Raw genomic sequence first — 16,103 nt, 5'->3', positions numbered from 1 at the left:
AACCCACCAGTTCGGACGGAGGAAACGATCGCTGCTGTAGCTGCAGCTATACAAAGCAATCCAAGGGTTTCAACAAGAAGCTTATCTGCTCAACTTGGTGTCAGCCGACAGTCTTTGCAAACAATAATGCACAAAGATTTAGACTTATTTCCCTACAAAATTCAAATGGTTAACAAACTGAATGCAGCAGACTTGCCGATTCGCTTGGAATTTTGCCAGAAGATCCTGCAAATGGTGGAAGAAGACCAAAACATGTTAAACTGCCTTTTCATGTCTGATGAGGCCCACTTCGATTTAAACGGCAATGTAAACAAACAAAATTGTCGAATATGGAGTACTTCTAACCCACAGATACTCCACGAGACGGAATTGCATCCTCTTCGCGTGACAGTGTGGTGTGCGGTTTCTTCACGCTGTATTGTCGGGCCTTATTTTTTTGAAGAAAATGGTCACACCGTTACGGTTGCTGGAGACCGTTATTTGAAAATGCTGAAAGATTTTTTCTATCCAGAACTACGCCGAAAGAGAATTCCTTTCAACTCTGTGTGGTTTCAACAAGATGGGGCAACGTCTCACATAGCCCAGACTGTTATGACAGAGTTGCGACGAAAACTTCCCAATAAACTGATTTCAAGAAACTCCGAATTTCGTTGGCCTCCCAGGTCGCCTGACCTTATTGCACCTGACTTTTTCTTGTGGGGTTTATGTAAACAAGAAGTTTATAAAACAAAGCCAACAAATTTGGATGAACTAAAACAATCCGTTCGGGCAACAATTGCGGCTATTCCTGTCGCAACTCTCAAAGCAGCAATGAACAACTTTTTACTAAGATGCCGCACTTGTGTCAACGAGCATGGGGGGCATTTAAATTCAATTATTTTTAAAACTTGTTAAGCTACATTTAATAAAATTTAATGACCTTCAACTTGAAAAAAATAAATGAATTCCATACACTAAAAAAAAAGTTATTTGAGTTTCTTAATGTAGCAAAATTAATCAGCCACCCGTACTATTTTCGACATCAGACGAAAGCTTCTTAATTTTTTTGCTGTACTTAATAGACTGTTAACTAAAATCAACAAATCTGCTTCGAATAATAAGAAACACGTGATTTTCTGGATCATATAAGCGAAGAATAAACAAACAAAACATATAACGGTAAAAAATAAAAAATGTATAGATTTAAATCAAAAGGACAACATCTTTTGAGCTTTTTGAGCTAGGTCATGAAACAACAAATATCCACAACATACAAATTAAAAACGATTTAGGAATAAAACAACCTCTTTCACTATTTTCAGTTGAACTAAAATCAAAAAAAAAAGAAAACAGTAAAGACATGTACAGTAAACTATCTACTCCACTGTAAAATTAGTTTTGAGCCACCGCGTCAAAAAAGAACAACTCCTCCATGCGCAAACTGTCAGAGATGCGGCCATACAAAAAACTATTGCATAGTATCTACTGTAGCATTGACAAATGAAGTTAACAATGCTAATGGTACCACGCCAAGTCAATCGACGTTACTCATTTTAAAACTATGATGAAACAATTGACAACACAAATGACTTCCATGATGAATATTGTAATCTATTGTACTGGTATTGTAGCTCGATGGATCCATAAGTAAAATAAAAAGAGAACTGGAACTCAAGACTTTTATTATGGATAAAGGAATTGATATTATGCTAAATTCAGAGACTCGTGCGACTCATAAAACTTTTGTAAATATACCCAATTACAACATACACTACACAAATCACCCAGAAAAAAGGCTCACTCATAAAAAAATCAATTAAATACTACGAACTTGATGGCTACAGAAAAATCAACATACAAGCAACGAGAGTTTCAATAAATAGCTCAAAAGGACCAATAACAATATCAGGAGTATACTGTCAGCCAAAGCTTAATAATACAAAAGACTGAGATATTAGTCTGGACTATTTAAACGGGGTAGGAAGCCGATATATCGCTGGAGTTGACTACAATGCAAATTGGGAATCAAAGGTAACAACTTCGAAATGCCGTTAATTACTAGACACTATAAGAGAAAATAATGGATTATTCATTAGCACCAGAGAGCCGACATACTGGTGTACAGATATCAAAAAACAACCAGAGTTAATTGATTTATGCATTGTTAAAAATATTCACCATTAAGTCATGTTCGGAGCTATCGTCGGGTCATTCGCCACTTCTAATGACAATTCTTGGAACTCTGCACGAACAAACTTTTACAGGGCTATATAAAAATAACACGGACTCTAATTCTTTTCGACAAAGTGTGGAAGCACAATTGGTAATAAATATTTTATTAAAAACGGAAAACGAAATTGACTCAGCAATAGCTTTTTTCAACGATTCTATCATCAAAGCCTTAACCCTTTCGACACCAGCTATGAGAGTTCAACAAAAGGAATCTATTCCAATACATACCAAACAAAAAAGCAAACAATACATACATAACTTGGAGGCCACGGCAGTTAACAATTATTATCTATGGAAAGCAACTAAAAACTTAGTCAAAGCAGTTCCACATAAACCTCCCATTAAAACACAACACGGAACTTGGGCAAAAACCAATAAAGAGAAGGCAAATACAGTAACTGAACACTTCAGAACAACATTCTCGAACGAAAAAGACAACCAGCACATTGAACAAAATTTAAATACAAGTAACCCAGAAAAGAAAATGAAAATCACATTCTCTGCAGAAATCAGATATCATTTGAAAAATCTGATCAGTAAAAAGCACCGGGTCTACGAGCTAATAAATGGTAAAATCGCCAAAAAAAAATACCGGATGCGGAAATTACATACCTGCCACAAATATTCAACAAAAAATGTACCAGAAACAACATCATACCGCCGAATCTGTCTCTTTCCCATTCTTTCAAAAGTGTTTGAAAAAATATTCTTAACCAGATTATACAAAATACTGACAGAAAAAAATATAATACCAAGCCATAAATTTGGATTCAGACGACATCATTCAACCGTACAGCAAAATATTAGATGATATGGATAATAAAAGGTTTTGCATAGCCTACCTAGATATTGCAAAAGCTTTTTACACAGGCTGGTACCGCACCGAATACTTCCAGAGCTGGAGCGTTTGTATCCATTCGAACGACATCACTCAGCCAACGCAGCTGCTGGATCTTTATTCGCTGCGCTATGTCTATGTCATCATAAAGCTTATACAGCTCATCGTTCCATCGCTTGTGGTATTGCCAGTCGCCAACGTGCAAATATCAAAAAATCTTCCTCTCAAATACTCCAAGTGACCCTTCATCGGATATTGGCATCGTCCACGCTTCTGCGCCATACGTTAGACAGGCATGATGAGAGCCTTATAAAGTGTTAGTTTTGTTCGTCGAGAGAGGACTTTACTGCTCATTTGCCTACTAAGTCCAAAGCAGCACTTGTTAGCAAGAAAGATTCTTCGTCGGATTTCATGGCCGGCGGAATTACTTCACCATTTTCAATAGTTACCTGGAAAAACGACATTTTTTTATAGAGTTTACAGGCAAATGCTCAAGCATGATGCAAATGACAGCAGGTGTACCTTAAGGGGGGAGCCTGCTTTAGATAGAATATGACATATATTTTAATGAAAAAATTTGAGAAGACTGCTGAAATATATAACAATAACACCTGAAAATTTCGTTTCAATCGAATATTTCTTTCCTTCCCAAAAAAATCCACGAAAAAATCGATTTTTTTAAGCCTCTAAAGCAGGCTCCCCTAAGGTAGTATCCTGGGACCTCTATTGTACCTGATATTCACAGCAGATATACGGATCCCAACAAGAAATAATTGCATTATAACCAGACTAGTGATATATTGTATAAATCAAAAATATCACCCATTAGGACATATGGCATTGACATCTGTTCACAACAAAAAAAAAACCAATATCAAAATAATTCAAAGGGCCCTATCTAAAATACTTCGACCAATAACAAAAGCAGGCTGGTATATACCAAAAGACGTAATCCACAGCGACCTCAATATCGACACAATACACGACCACGTTTGAAGTCAGCAAGTCATTTTATTGTTGTTTTTGATGGAGCGGAGTTCCCAACACTTTTCAAGCTATTGCTTTGTTGAACGGTATTTTTGAAAATAACAAAAGTAGCGTCACCCTTAACACAATAACTCACGAACTATCATAATCATTTCATACAATCATACATATGAATTACAATATCATGAAATTTAAACAGCTGTATTTTTAACGTTAGTTCTAACTTAGAAAGAAGTAAATGCAATAAAACTAGTCCAACGTTATTAGCGCTACCATCATTTTGAATGACATCACGCAGATGAATGTATTCTTCAGAACGCAATTTACTTTGATTGAATCTCAAATAATTTAATCGTTCTGTTTCGATTTTGGCATACATGTCTACCAAGTACTGATGTAATAGTTGTCGACATTTCAAAATTGTATTCTCATCGTCGTCACGGACCATTAAACGATACGAATAAGAACTTATTGCGCTGACTTTTTTAGTTGTTTCTTGACCCGTTTAACGAAATATATTAGCTAAAGTCAATAAAAAAAATATTAAAATCGCTCGCCAGTTGATGGATTTAACATTCTGTAGTTGAAATGATAACCGTCATCACCATATGGGAACATTAATGGGTATTGTAAAGCATCATACGATCTATGGGTTTCAGAAACTGATTGCAATTGATTGTTTCTTCGATGAAGAATGATATCACGCAGTTGAGTCCGATCGCCAACAATGATTACAGCTACTTCATCGATGGTAGCTGCATTATATCTTCTTTGATGTTGACCTGTAGGTGTTTTGTCCGCTTGAATTTTTATTATATGATTGTCGCTAGACATACGTTCGATTGCAGTCGTAAATAATTGAATTAATGCATTATTTTGGTGCAACGTCAGTTCTAACTCCCAAACCAAATTCCGATCCAAACTTCTTTCGCGAGCTACAGATATTCGGTGCTCAGCAGTATCACCACCCATAAAATATATTTGCAAAAATTGACATTTATCATCATTGAATGGTATTACAGAGCCAATTTTATGGTAAACTTGGCCTTGTATCTGATTGGTAAAAAGTCATCAAAATGATTGTCATTGATCAAAAAGTCATTGATATCAAATGACGAATTTACCTTAAAAGTTGGCGTAAAATTATCTCTAATAATCTTCGTTGCACCAAATGAAGTCATATGGAAACATGTATTATAGTTCCTAATTCTTTTCAGGAAATGTTCAGATTGTGCTGTTTTTCCGGATAATAATGTAAACAATGGCTCAGGTGGTACATTTAACGCTCGCAATTTTACTTTGCCGCTCAAGCAACACATTCCAACAGTTTCGTTTCTAAATTTCTTAGCATGGCAATGTTGACACATTTGATTCATTGGGCCAATTTGAACAAAGTTATGGTCACTGTAGTTAACTGTGTGATCGTATGCAAAAGCAGCTCTGTTCAAATTAATGTCTCTTGGTCGATTTGATCTGGACCGTGCCATTCGTTGCCGATTTGCTTCATTTTGTTCTTGACGTTCTTCTGATGTCGCGTTATTCCGGGCATTTCTCATGCGCCTATTATTATTTGTCGAACGACCAATATGATTACGTGATTGTCTTCGCATTTGTACTGTAATAAACATGACTGCAATTATGGTATTCTGAGATTTTAAACATGTTTTTTTTTTCAATTTTGTGGATTATATTTTCGATGCATATGTGTTTAAAAGCCCAAGTCCACATGGTCAGGATTATTTTGTTTTGTGGTGATTTTCTTAAACCATCTCTTTTCTTCTGAATTTTTTGGCAATTTGCATGATAAGACTATTAATTTGTTCATCAAAGTTACGCATTTTTCGTGCTCTTCTTTTGCATCCTTTAACAATTTCTTTTGTTTTTTTTCATTTTTTTTTTACCATTTTTATCACTCATGGTGTATCGTAGCTTATCGCATATGAACCGAAAAAATAAATCTACTAATTAAATTTGATGAAAACTTACATTAATTAATTCCAATTTACCACGGGAAAATTCCTAAATGTATAAGAAAAATATATTGATAACACTTGAACATAACCTTTTGGCACGTGGGCGATTGTCAATTGAAAAAATAATCAAACATGTATTCACTAAGTGTTCGGGAAAAACTCCTTTTTTCTTTTTTTTTTTTTGAAAAATATAAATGGATAATGGTTATAAAAGCTCCAATGCTTAATAAAAAATTGAAACGAAAAGTTCATGGATGATCAGGAAAAAAGAAAATTGTTTTTAAATTTCAAATCAACGCAAATGAATAGCTAAGAAACAATCGTCTTTTTTCCTGATCATCCATGAATTTTTCGTTTCAATTAATACATATGTTTTATTAAACATTGGACCTTTTATAACTATTTTCAATTTATATTTTTGAAAAAAAAAAAAACGAAAAATTTTTTTTTTTCCACGAACATATAATTTCATTTGAACATTCGGATTTCACATTAAATTCTCAAATTTCGTAAGAAATTATTCACTGTTCCAAAATCCACTCCAAAAAAACTCACCAAAAATGTTTACACTTTGCACTTACGTCTTCTCCTTATGGCGTCCAAATCAGAAAGAAATATTGACACATTGTAACTCACACTGTCAATTTGACAGTTTAGTTCCGCCCCAAGCGTTAAAAAAGTAAACGACTTTATGGCTGGTTCAAAAGAACGCTGTACACGTTACCGGTGTTCCGAATTACAACCAAACTTTACGAAACCCATTTTCAATACTTATTATTAGAAGGCCATTACGCACTGCGACCAGAGCTGATCTATTGTGAAAATTTTTTTGTTAAGAAGGTATTGAAGATGGTTTCCGTATAGTTTGGATACCTATTGGTGGATAGGGTTCGAGATATAGGTCACAACGTGGACCCGGGTAACCTTCGGCTGTGTATGTACAATATGGGTATCAAATGGAAGCTGTTGGTGAATGCTTTAGTTCAGAGTATTTTTCATGCCGCTCCGTAACTAGGGTCTCGAGATAGAGACCAAAACGTGGACCCTAGAATGTGTTTGTACAATATGGATATCAAATTGAAGCTGTTGGTGAATGCTTTAGTACAGAGTATTTTTCATGCCGCTCCGTGACTGGGGTCTCGAGATATAGGTCAAAACGTGGACCCGGGTAACATCTTTATTCGTTTATTCTGCTATTTGACAAAAGTCATCTGGAAATTTAAATAAGCCATTATTACCAATAGGAATTTGTCCATTGCCAATTTGTAACAATTGCTTTGAAAAAACTCCTGCACTTGAATCATTTTGGAGTTGAACGCGAACATTTGTGTTTAGTGTTAATTTCGTCACATATCGCCACAAATTAGATGCTTTCAAGCACGCATTCAATGCATCAGCTGGGGTTGATCGCGGAATAACGGGTAACGTTTGTCTAAAATCACCAGTTAATAAAATCAATTCTTCATTAACTTGTAAGTTTCATTTGAACATTCGGATTTCACATTAAATTCTCAAATTTCGTAAGAAATTATTCACTGTTCCAAAACCCAATGTTCCAAATTTCAGTAATGCAGACACGACGACGGTGAGCTGGGAAATAAGCAGAAGGAGCTGCTGGCTGGCCTCATTCTACTTCCGCCGAATACCAGAGCGTTTGTATCCCACCGGACGAGATTACCCAGCTAACGTAGGTGCTGGATCTTTATTCGGAGCGCTATGTCTACGTCGTGGTGAAGCTCATACAGCTCATCGTTCCATCACTTGCGATGTTCGCTGTTGCCAACGTGCAAAAATCCAAAAATCTTGCGCAGAATATTTCGCTCAAACGCAGCAAGTGCCGCTTCATCGCATATTGTTTTGTCCATGTTTCTGCGCCATACGTTAGGACAGGCATACAGCCTTACAAAGTGTAAGTTTTGTTCGTCGAGAGAGGACTTTACTTTTCAGTTGTCTACTTAGTAGCAATTGTTGGCAAGAGAGGTTCTTCGTTGGATATCAAGGCTGACATTGTTATCGGTGTTAGTGTGGGGTCCTTAATAAACGAAGTCTTTTACACCCTCGAAATCATAACTGTCAACAGTGACGTGGGTGCCGATACGCGAGTGCGCCGACTTTTTGTTTGATGACATGAGGTACATCGTTTTGTCCTCGTTCACCACCAGGCTCACTCGTTTTGCCTCTTTATCCAGTTTGGAAAAGGGAGAACTAATAACGCGGTTATTAAGCGGTTGATATTAATATCATCGGCATGCGCCAACAATCGTACGCTCTTATAATAAATTGTGCTTGCGCGATTAAACTTTGCGGCTCATACGATCCTTTCCAACATTAGGTTAAAGAAGTCACCCGACAGCGGGTCACTCTGTCTTATACTTCGTTTGGTATCAAACGGCTCGGAAAGGTCTTTCCCAATTCAGATGGCGCTGCTGGTATTGAACAACGTCATCTTGCATAGACATCCCGGCATATAGGCAATTTCTTTTCGTACTATCGAATGCAGCTTTGAAGTCGACGAAAAGATGGGTATTTTCCAAAACTTGGGCATTGTGAATATCTCGTCGGTTGTGATTTTCCAGGTCTAAAGCCACAATGATAAGGTCTAATGAGTTGGTTGATGGTGTGCTTCAGCCTTTCACACAATACGCTTGCTGAAACCTTATAGGCGATATTTAGAAGACTAAATACAAATTGTCCTGCACAAATTGCAGGATCATCCATCTTATGGATTGGGCAGAGCACACTTAAATTCCAATCGGCACGGATCCTTTCATCTGAAAATATTTTGCATAGAAGCTGATACATGCACCTTACCAGCTCCTCGCCACCATGTTCGGACAGCTCAGCCGGCAGTCCGTCGGCGCCCGCGGCTTTGTTGTTCATTAGCCGCGTTATCTCTATTCTCACATCGTCGTGGTTGGGATATCGGAATGACAGTTTTTTCGTGAACGATTGGGATATCGGGATCTTCACATTCTCTGTGACATGCGCAACTATCACTATTTAACAAGTTTGAGAAGTGTTCCCTCCATAATTAAAGTACGCCCTGGATGTCAATCCCAAGATCGCTGTCTTTGTTCTTGTATAATGGAAAAACTCCTCGGTATTAAAAGCTTTTGTAAGCCGCCGCTGTTGGGCAGCCTCTCAAGCTCCTCGCACTCACGTATTCCGCCCTCTCGTTTGTTTTCTCTGATAAAACGTCTCTTTTTCTTTCTTAGCTTTCGAAAGCGGTCCCACATGGCTCGCGTTGCGCCCGATCGCAGCGTGTCTCTGTAGACAACTTCCTTTCTTTCTGCGGCAGCATGGCATTCCTCGTCGTACCAATTGTTTTTTCGGGTTCGCAGAAATCCGATTTCTTCTTCGGTGGCGGTACGTAAAGAAGGAGAAATGTTGCTCCATTGTTGTGATTGCAGCTTTTCGATGTCGAGCATTCTCTGTGTAGTTAGCTGTACGCTTTTTGCTGCGCAGAGGCGGGTGCGGGTGAATGGTGATCAGTAACTTTCTCCACTTCCGTGTACTTCTACGTATGGAACTATCCTCCATAATATCACCATTCATAATAAGAAATCAATAAACAAACAAAAAAATTAAATAATTGGCGCGTACACTTCTGTTAGGTGTTTGGCCGAGCTCCTCCTCCTATTTGTGGTGTGCGTTTTGTGCGTTTTGATGTTGTTCCACAAATGGAGGGACCTACAGTTTCAAGCCGACTCCGAACGGCAGATATTTTTTTTTATGAGGAGCTTTTCCATGGCAGAAATACACTCGGAGGTTTGCCATTGCCTGCCGAGGGGCGACCGCTATTAGAAAAATGTTTTTTTTTTATTAATTTTGCTTTCACCGAGATTCGAACCAACGACCTCTCTGTGAATTTCGAATGGTAATCACGCACCATCCCGTTCGGCTACGGCGGCAATAAACGAACATGTACAAATTCTAATGAACCTATGTAGAACAGCGAAAAACAAAGCCTGTGCCAGAGTCAAACATAAGGGAAGGAAAAAGCTGCTCTGGTGTTCAGAAGTCCTACCAACCTTGAGAACTGATTGTAGAAGACAGTTTAATATAGTGAAAGCTGCAAGAGTGGGTAAAGATTGGGAGTGCTACTATGCTAAATTAGGAATATATAAAAAAGAAATTAGAAAACCGAAATGGTCTGATTGGAAAAATTTGTGTAGAGAAATCGAAGGAACCACGGAAGCTTCTAGACTGCCCAAATTCCATTCAAAGAATCAATATTCCTCCGGGTACCTCCAAAAGCAAGATAGGAGTTGGACTATCTCTAGCGAGGAGAGTTTAAAATTGCTAGTGGACACACACTTTCCAAGCAATGAATCCGCTAACATATTAGATAATAATGGAATAGAAAAATCGAATTGTGCTACCGATGATGTGGTCACTGAAACCACGATAATTTGGGCAGTGAACACTTTTAACCGTTTAAATCACCGGTCCAGATGGATTCTTCCCGGCACAAATACGAAACCCACTTGACTATATATTGTAGAGTGGTTAACTGTTGTATTTAAAGCTATTTTGAAGCTTAAATATATTCCAGCCATATGGAGAGAAGTAAAAGTTGTCTTTAAGGCAGGAAAAAGTTCACATACATATATCACCCAAGGATTTCAGGCCAATTAGCCTATAATTTTTTTTAATAAAAACCTAAGAAAGAATCATAAGAGCGTATATTAAAGCTAACATCAACCCCTCTCAGCGTAGTATCTCGTAGCACGCCTACTGTAAAGGAAAATCTACAGAAACGGCACTTAACTCACTTATCACAGAGATTGAAATTCAATCTCCAATAAAGAATATCCACTACTAGCCTTTCTTCATATTGAGGGCGCTTTCAACAACATCCTACCGGGAACCCTTTTATAGGTCTTGATTAATTTGAGGATTTTCGAGTCTTTGGTTGAATTGATCAAAAACATGCATACGAGCAGATTTGTTAATCTAACCCTTGGCGGCTCAAAGATTCGGAAAAAGCTGGCAGAGGAACACTTCAATGCTGTGTGCTCTCTCCTCTTCTCTGGGTACTGGCAATGAATGAATTGCTAAAGGGGCTGGAGGAGAGTGGACCCACATCGTAGCCTACGCGGATGATGTTGGTATGGCAGTAAGAGGGAAATTTCCCAATACGATATGAGAAATTATGCAAGGAAGGAAGGATAAAATCAGTTTGAAAGTGGTTGAAGGCAAACGGGCTAAACGTCAATCCAAACAAAACTGAAATGGTTCTATTTACTAGGAAACACATTATTCTGGAAGTAGTTCCTCCTTCACTAAGTGGAACGGTACTCTCGATTAGGGAGGAAGCCCGCTACTTGGGATTAATACTAGATAGGAAACTCATTTGGAAGTCATTTTACTCCTTTAAAAGACTAATATGATCAACTTAGGGAATTTCCCCTTACCTTGTTAATTGGCAAGCAATAGCAAGACCAATACACCGCAATAGTAAGACTAATCCTAACTTGCGGCGTACTGGTATGGTGGTCGGTCATAGAAAGGGGGTACATCAAAAATACTATGGATCATATACAAATAATGGCCAGTCTTTGTATTTTTGGAGCCCTTATATAACCCAGAAAGGTCATTCGACCATATTGGAGAAATCCGCCTGTGTTCCTTGTAAAACAGACTTTTGTTATACCAATTACATTAACTTTAACAAATCCTTTATCGCAATCTTTCCTTCCTTGGTATAACGGCCTAATTCAACATGAAGATGAAATAACTATCTATACAATCATTCCGCCTACCCGATCACTGTAGTGTATTTCAAGCGGAGGTCACTGCTATTAAGGAAGGCCTCACAGCGATGCAACGGAGAGTATTATCCACAAATGAAGTCTTCATTTACTCAGCCAGTCAAACAGCCATAAAAGCGCTAGAATCCCAAACGCACTCGTCAAAAACAATCACAGAATGTTTGATCTATTTTAGTATACTTAATCTACTAAATATTTTGGTGGAATATTTCGGTGGAATATTTCAGTGTTTTTGGTTTGTTTAATTATTATTAACGATATGAAGAAAAGACAAGGAGAAGGAACAGCTAATTTAATTGCCCAATTGGCTGCTAATAATAAACAGTTGGAGGAACTCCGTAAACGACGTTTACTGAGGTTTCAAAGAATTATGGCAGCAATACGCATTCGAATATCAGTATAACAATTTAGTAATAAGTGGGCACACGCTTTTTTCTGTTATATGAATGCATACCTAACAAAAATTTTATTAGAATTATGCCTACAAACCTGTTTTCTTTCCCTGAGTCCGTTTTATTTAGTTTTTACTTTGACGTTTTCCTTTACACGCGTAAAAATTATGAAAATACAGGGTTGTATGCCAAAAAGTATAGTTATTATTTAGGATTATTTTAAAATCTCAGATTTTTGGGAGAGAAATTTTGTATGGGAAATCTTGCTTTTCAATTACGGATTGGGAGTTAAGTACGAAAAAGTAGATCATCTACTTATAGGTATGTAAACATATTATAAGCAAAGAATCCAGTATCTAGGTAAACCGAAACAAGTGATATTTGATAGTGAACTAAATACAACCGCGATAAGAGAGTTCCTGAGAGTTTCTCTGGAAATGCTGATGTAGAAACACACGCCTATTTGAAGTTTTTAAAGCAGTAGTATCTAATGATAATGTTATTCATTCAACTACCAAACACCGATCATTTGACCTTTTAAACAATTTAAAGTCTAATATAATAAATACGATAAATAGAAAAACAAACAGAGTTGATGAAAACAATTTCGTAAATTATGCTATTAAAAATAATAGAGCAAGTAAGTCAAAACATAACTACAAAAAAATTTCAAATTATATAAAAAAGGGGACTATATATTATTAAGTATTTTCATTGCAACTAGGATAACAGTACATAGGTACATATACTAACGAGCCATTTTTGTGTAGTTTTGTTTAAACAAAAAATGTATGTATTCCTCGGCAAAACACAATTCCTACTTTTAACTGATTTTTGTTTATTTATTAGTTGAAATCTAAAGGTTTTTTACGTTTGAGCCGTCGCTTCCATTTAGTATTATCGTTAAGAATCAAAGTTTCATTGTTCACATGCTTGCTTAGTCGCTCTGCATACGACTTTGCAAATTTCTTTATGGTTGCCGTTAACTGAATCAATATTGAGATCGCGTTCTAGATCTTGCGTCCTAATATACCATTGAGCACAAACTGCATGCTTGAGTGCCTTAGTCTGAAATCTTTGTATTTATTTGCAATGCGTTACTATTGCTGGTGCATCCCCACAGCTGAATCCTATAGGTCCAGATAGGTTTGAGAACTTATTTGTAGAGCAGTATGTTATTGTGTGCGGATAAAGCTGATTGCTTACCCATTAGCCATCGCATATTTTGGAATTTTAGATCCAGTTCTTCTCTTTTCTTTTTCACATGCCCACTGCACCCAAGTTTCTTGTCGAGCGTCATTCCTAGATACTTTGCTGTATTAGAGTACTTTAATGCTGTTTATGTATTGTGGTAGGTAGGTGGTCTTTTTGTTTGTAAAGTTGATGTGTACAGACTTTGTTTCATTCAGTTTAATGTGCCATTTATCTGTCGAATGCTGCAGTTTGCTCTATTTCTGTCTTTCCGACAGTTAGTATTGCAGTGTCATCAGCAAATGTAGATAAAGTAGGGTGCCAAGCACACTTCCTAGCGGCACTCCAACTTTTATCTCTTTCAGTTCAGAGAACTCATCTTCGTATCTGACGAGAAAATAGCACTCGGACAGGTAGGTTTTTAAAATATTAAAAAAATTTATTCACAGTACATTTTTTATTTTCCACAGCAGGCCAGCATGACACACTTTATCGAAAGCTTTAGATACATCGAGAAATACAGCAGAACATACTTTTTTTCTTCAAATGTGTTCTCAATGATACGAGTAATTCTGAGAAATTGGTCAATGGTTGAGTGGTGTGCGCGGAATCCAAATTTGTGTGTTGGTATTATTTGTTTATTCTCTATGATATTGCTCAGGCGTTTTGTCAAAAAATTGTCCAACAGTTTTGATAAAATGGGTAACAGTGATATATTTTTTGATATGATGCTACATCGTTTGGAGGCTTTCCTGGTTTTAGAATCATGATGACTTCAGCTAATTTCCAATAAATTGGAAAGTATTGCAGCTCCAAGCAAGCATTCATTACACTGTGTGACAAAAAAAAAAATTAAATATACTTTTATGGAGACCTAGTACAACTTGTAGGTATAGTAAAACTAAGAAAAATGGTATAGGAGAAATTTCCAATACACCCCCAAAATCTCGTTTTATGGCCATAAAACCGTTTTTCAGTAGGTTGATGTGAAGAATCACTCCTAACTTCGCCAATTTCCATTCGATTTCGAATTTGTTTTTTTAGTTCGAAAGAACAAAAACAAACCTTTTTGACAGTGTGTTGACAATTTTTCTGAAAGGACAACTGACGAGACTGTAGACGGAAGTATTTGGAATTTTTTTATTTTTTCTCTATTTTTTCAACTTTGACATAATTTTTACGATATTATCCGATATTGAGGATTTTTTTTTAGTACACTACTGTTATAGTAAATTTAATTTTGCGTCGAATGAGCTATATTTGACTGTTATTGAATTAAAATTAATAGAGTTGTGTGAGTTTTAAGATTTTTTTTTTTTACTAATTTGGTATGTAGGTATAACTTGCGCTAAATGGGAATAAGGGCGCGTTTCGAAGCATGAAAATGATAACAAGTGTCATTATAAACACATAATATTTATTGGAGTATTGTGCAGTGCAATACCACGGTATGGTACGGTGCGGTACGGTGCAGTACACAACGGTACACAAACTTAAAAATGCATTGGAAACGGCCCTTTGGAGTTTAGTATGGTACGGTACACTTGTCATTCTCTTCATCAGTTTTGAATACTTCTCTGTAAGAAATTCGATCATCATCATTCATCTGAAGTCGTCATCAACTAAATTCCATGGTTTAAATCGAGAAGCGAGCGTTTCAGATTGTCTTCCCGAAAGAAGTAAATCACGAGAAAGATCCTGAAAATCTGAATTTGATACACTGTGTCGTTCTGAAGACTTACAACCAGACGGAAAGTACTCTTCATCATCAGATTTATTGTTATCAGTTTGATCATCATCAGCAATGCGTTGAACTTCCTTCAGTTCCTGCAGTTGAGTCAATCATATCGTCCAAGACTACGGGGTTCTTAACAGTTGCAACATCAGCATACTTTATGTGCTTTCGAGCTTTATAATGATGACCGTTTACGTCCGTTTTACAAAAATAACAATCATCTGGTTTATGATAAGGCTGATGATGCCACATCATCGGAGAACATTGAGAAATTCGACTTTTCTGGCAACGTTTTGATTTATATCTCTTGAATTTCAATGAAACAAACAATAAAACTTTGAAGTTTTGATAAGGTTAAATTATAATAACAAACTTCTTTTGTTAATCAATGTACAGTGTGAACTTTAGTACACTTGGGAGTTGTAACCAGTTCTGTTGTATGCAGTACAGTGTACTCTTATGTATACATTTATACTCCAAAAAATATTACGTATCTATAATAACGCATCAAAACACGTCCTTATTCCCATTTAGCGCAAGTTATACCTACATACCAAATTAGTAAAAAAAAAGAATAAAATCTTAAAACTCACACAACTCTTTTAATTTTAAATCAATTACAGTCAAATATAACTCATTCGACGCAAAATTAAATTTACTATAACAGTAGTGTACTAAAAAAAATCCTCAATACGGGTAATATCGTAAAAATTATGTCAAAGTTGAAAAAATAGAGAAAAAATAAAAAAATTCCAAATACTTCCGTCTACAGTCTCGTCAGTTGTCATTTCAGAAAAATTGTCAACACACTGTCAAAAAGGTTTGTTTTTGTTCTTTCGAACTAAAAAAACAAATTCGAAATCGAATGGAAATTGGCGAAGTTAGGAGTGATTCTTCACACCAACCTACTGAAAAACGGTTTTATGGCCATAAAACGAGATTTTGGGGGTGTACTGGAATTTTCTCCTATACCATTTTTCTTAGTTTTACTATACCTAAAAG

Source organism: Anastrepha ludens, chromosome X, assembly GCF_028408465.1.
Source record: "Anastrepha ludens isolate Willacy chromosome X, idAnaLude1.1, whole genome shotgun sequence".
NCBI lineage: Eukaryota > Metazoa > Arthropoda > Insecta > Diptera > Tephritidae > Anastrepha > Anastrepha ludens.
Note: the sequence above shows the minus strand (reverse complement) of the source record.